This window comes from Petaurus breviceps, unplaced genomic scaffold, assembly GCF_028583685.1.
Source record: "Petaurus breviceps papuanus isolate PSGF00001 unplaced genomic scaffold, PetGlider_PUasm1.0 40, whole genome shotgun sequence".
Lineage (NCBI taxonomy): Eukaryota > Metazoa > Chordata > Mammalia > Diprotodontia > Petauridae > Petaurus > Petaurus breviceps.
Genome location: NW_027186315.1, coordinates 4,819,046 through 4,824,144, shown reverse-complemented (window position 1 = coordinate 4,824,144; position 5,099 = coordinate 4,819,046). Strand labels below are relative to the sequence as shown.

The 5,099-nt window shown below is 35.9% G+C and overlaps 1 pseudogene; it reads right to left on the bottom strand.

Moving 5' to 3' along the window:
• Window positions 1-3,027: 3,027 nt before the first annotated feature.
• On the bottom strand, window positions 3,028-3,953 carry LOC138170877 (olfactory receptor 6C4-like; annotated as a pseudogene).
• Between the last annotated feature and the right edge of the window lie 1,146 nt (window positions 3,954-5,099).

The following is a 5,099-nucleotide window of genomic DNA, read 5'->3' as shown; positions in this document are numbered from 1 at the left end:
GGAAGGAAGGAAGGAAGGAAGGAAGGAAGGAAGGAAGGAAGGAAGGAAGGAAGGAAGGAAGGAAGGAAGGAAATGAAAATTTATCAATCACCTACTAAATGCCAGACACTGTGCTAAGTGTTTTACAAATATTATCTCATTTGACTCTTATAAGAATTCTGGGAGGCAAGTACTATTATCATCTCAATTTTATAGTTGACTAAACTAAAGTAAGCAAAGGTGAAGTGCCAGAGTCACATAGCTAGTAAGGTAAGTTTAAATTATGACCCAGCACTCTATCCACTGTGCCATTTAGCTACATAAAATTAAAATTAAATTAAAAATTCATGAAGTTGACATTTAAAATCCTTCACAATTAGCTTCACTCTTCCTTACCTTTTCAGCCTTACTTCACATTATTCTCCTATGCACACTCTATGATAGAGCCAACAGGCCTATTAAGCTTTCTCAGAATGCTACATTCCATTTTGTGCTCCTAGACTAAAGCACATGCTGTCCTACATGCCTCAAGTAAACTTAACTCCCTCCTCACCACTGCTTCTAAGGTTTTTTTTTTTAATTATTCTTTCAAGGCTCAGCTCAGATGTCAACTTGTTCACAGAGTCTTTCCTGGTCTCTCTAATTTTATTGAGCTCTTCTTTATCAGATTATCTTGTACCTTCTTATCTCTTAGTATCATAATGAATTAAATTAGGAGAACCTGATCCTGATCTTTGAGAACAGAGTTTGTTCTCATGCTATCATTTTATCTTCCATTCCTCATACAATACCTTACACATAATAGGTACTTAATAAATGCTGTTGAATGGAAATGAGAAACCAGATCACTGAGTATCTTGAATTGAATGGAAGAATTGCAAATGATTCAGTGATTTACAATCTAATTTCTACAGCCACAATTACACCAATCATTTGTACCATAAAGATTACCAAAAAACATGTTTTCTGACAAGGGGCCTGTATTTAATTTGGTTCCATTTAAATGAATTTTTTTGCAAAGGAATTGTATAAGATGAGAGGATATGGAATTTGCACTTGTAGAAAGAGTAACCACAACATTAATTTAACTGCTAAAAGTGAACAAGAGCTTTCTTCAACCTGCTACCTTGACACTTTATTGCTCTGAATCAATTGCTTAGACTGAAAGAAAAATGTAAATTATTAAAGGTATTTAGAATTACATACCAGAAGACAAGTCAATATGATTTATTAGGTTTATCATAATTTCATAACACATCTCATGTTTAAACCAGTTATTTATAACGATGTCTCAAGGCATCTCTCAAGGATTTCGTACAGACATAAAAGAATTATCCACTGTTCCTTTCTGCTTTATGAGATGCATGTAATCTTCAATTCTTTTAATTAAGATTTGTAATAACTCTAAGGACTTAGCCCTCTCTATCTACGCAGGAAAGACCAAGTGGATGAAGACTGTACATTGCCAAGATTTCAATATGTAACTGTGGAAGAGTTCAATACCTGTGAGTTCTGAGGAAAAATTTTTTTTCCCCAGAAAAGGTGAATGCTGAGAACAATGGAATAGTTGAGATGTATGAATGAAGACCTTCTGTTTTCTTGTCTATGTCAATACAAGGAAGATAAATTATTCTTTTAAAGGATGCCCCCAATATCTAAGAAATTTCTGGCCAATGCAGGAAATCTGAATAAATCTAAATGAATTTCTCAGAGGAAAAATCCTAATCTTTAGCAACTCCTATGAAACCAAAACTTACATACTTATTGCATTTCTATTGCACTCCAGAATTCTGTTAATTATATGCAAACAGTAATTGGGTCTGAACAATTATAAATCACAGTCTATGCCTTAATAAGCCAAAACTGCTCAAGATACAAAATTATTTTCTTTCTCAATGCACTAATAAATGTATTTTACTTTCAGACTACTGTTTTTTTACCTTTTTTATTTCCTCAGTTATATGGAAAAACAATTTTTTTAACATTCAGTTTTAAAACTCTAAGATTTAAATGCTCTCCCTTTCTCCCTCCCACCTGAACTCCAAATTAAGGGGAAAAAATCATTTCCATAGAGCTTATAATTGTGAATTGACTATGGCTGGGAAACTTTCATAACACATTTTTAGAGATGCATTATAAAATGTATCTAACAGTATTTATATGTGGTACAATCAACTCAGGTGGAAAACGTACTGGGTCTAGAATTGAAAAGGAAAAGAAGAACAGGTTTGGCTGCTTTGGAGACATAACACGCTTCTTTTAGAGTCCCCAAGGTTCTTATGAATTTCAGTATTAAGATTTTACCAGAGTTGTTACATGTCAGCAAGTTGTGACAATGCCCATCAAGTGCTAAAGACAAGTGTCAATGGGAGACATTTACAATATTTAGGGTGGTTATTAACAATTATAGCATATAATCCATAAGAACTTTGATGAAAAGCAGGAGCAGAATATTTCATCAAGGATTTATACAACATGAAAAATAAATGGGCTAATCACATGTTAAGTATGAAGGAAGACTGGTAGATAACTAGATTGTTCCATGTGTAACTTGTGTCAAAAAAAAAGTCAATGAAGTCCTTAGGAACAGTCAATCTTCAACTTTTGTGGGGATAATATTACTAGAAAATTACATGAAAGTAAAAATGCAAATGTTGATACATTTGATACATTGAGCTTATAGGAAATAGGGTGTTAGTTTCCCTTGGCCACCAAAAACTATAATCTTTCCATAGACATTTCTGAATATACTTTTTTTCTGCATACAATTATTTATAACAAATGATTAATTCTTTAATATATACTTTTCCTAGCACTGTGACCATGAAATAACTCATAAAATGCAGTAAATTAAATAAAATTGGTAAGATGTAAAACATTTCTAGAAGGCTCTAGCACCTTCTACATTAAGGAATCACAGGGCTTGGAATACAATATTCCAAAGGTCAAAGGACTAGGATTAAAACCCAGAATCACTTACCCTGTAAAACTGAGTATAATGCACTATTTCCCTCCCCAGCTTTTCCATACAGGCTTGAATCCTGTATCTCATCGATGGCCCACAATCTTTTGGAACAAGTCCTTAAAGACTTGTATCACCTGCTTGTTTCTCAGGGTATAAATGATGGGATTCAGCAGAGGGCTTATTGAAATATTGAGCACAGCTACTCCCTTGTTGAAGGTGGCCTCATGCTTTGCTGGTAGCTTGATCTCCATGAAGATGCAGCTTCCAAAAGAGAGAGAGAGGACTATCATATGGGAGGAACAGGTGAAAAAGGCTTTCTTCCTTTGTTGAACAGAAGGAAATCTGAGAATCATCCTGATGATGTTTGTGTAAGACAGCATCATAAGCCCTAGGGTTATCACAAGTGTCAGCACAGCTAAGAATGAATCAACCAATTCTGTTAGGCTGGTATGTGAGCAGGAGTGTTTCAGAAGAGGAGTTGTATCACAGCAATCATGATTTATGACATTGGATGAGCAGAATTTCAGATGATTTGCCATTAAGACTCCTGAGAGAGAAGTCAGGAACCCAGCCAACCAAGAGCAAAGAACAAGCAGGGCACAGATTCTGCTCTCATGATGATTGTATAATGTAGGGGCTTGCAGATAGCAACATAGTGATCATAGTCAGTCAGGAGGTAAAACTCAGTGTCCCCCAGAATTATGGCAAAAATGTTTTGAGTGAAGTAGCCAACAAAGCTGATGATTTTGTTCCCTGTTGAGATACTCTACAAGAGTCAGGGAATAAAAACAGACATGAGGAAAATTTCTAAGATGGAGAAATTCCAAAGGAAGAAATACATAGGTGTTTGGAGGTGAGAGTCCAGCAGGTTGAGGGTGATGATGGTCAGACTGCCAATGATGCTGAACGTGTAGGTAAGAGAGAGAAAGAGGAAAAGCACAACCTGGAACTCAGGAGCATCTATCAGACCCAACAGAAGGAAATCAGTCAATGTGGTGGAGTTTTTCATTGTGACCTTGACTAGATCTGAAAGTGAAAAGAACAATTAGGTGTAAAGATGGGAGATGTAGGAGTCAGGCTGCAAGATCCAAGGCAATCAATTTATGAAAATTTCTTCTATCTATCATGTTGGTTCTGTGTAGGACATCTTGTCCAAAACGTCTTCATCAAGGCTTCACTATTTTGCCCCTCATAGAGAAATAATATTCCATGACATTCCCGTATCCCAACTTGTTCTGAGAACAGGCCCCAGGTCAAGATAAAAAGACCTCTCTATGGGTACTGAGTAAGGATGTAGTTTACTAGTGACTTATGGGTAGAGGTTTTGTGTATTAATGATACTTAGAAATTGATTGATAAGTGACTGATTGAATTAATTTAGTTGCCCCATGAGTAGAAGACTTTGAATAAGTGACTGATTGAGTTAACTTAGTTGACTCATGAGTGGAAGACTTTGACTATTGTACTTTGAGATGATTGTTCTTTGTTCTAAATATTGTGACCATTTCGGTGAAAACTATGTGGCCATTTTAATGATAAGCTGCTGAGAATACTACTAATGATTTTCTGTGATAAGTTGTAATATTGTGAATACTGTACCTTGATTTTCTGTGAAGGTTTTGCATTGTTTTGTTATAGAATGAATAGAGTGTTCACTATATGGTATAAACAGAACCTTAAAAGCTGTCCACATTACCATTCTTCTGAAAAGCTGCTCATGTGTGGCATTACATTATAGCATAGTTGGAAGGATTACAAAATATAGTGCAGTAGCAAGAAAGCACCCCAAGTGTCCTCAGGGTGGCTGCCAACACAGGTTCTTGGATCTGCTTTGTTAAAGGAAAGCAACTCAAAATGGTTTAACAAGTTTACTTTAATCAGTCAAATATGTATTGTTTACCTAGTTCAGGGGGAAAAGGTCAACACCCCCGACTTCAGAGTATACAGACAGAATTATCAAGACAGAGAAACAGATCAAGTACACAGTTTTCCAAATTGTCCAACCATTACATCCATAGCAAATCAACATCTGGGTTTTTCAAAAGGGGGGGGGCTCTCAACAATGGCTTCCCAGAGTTGCATCTGATCAAATCACAAAACACTTCTCAAAGTGAGCCCCCAGAACAAAGCCTCACATCAGGGATTATATAGCCTT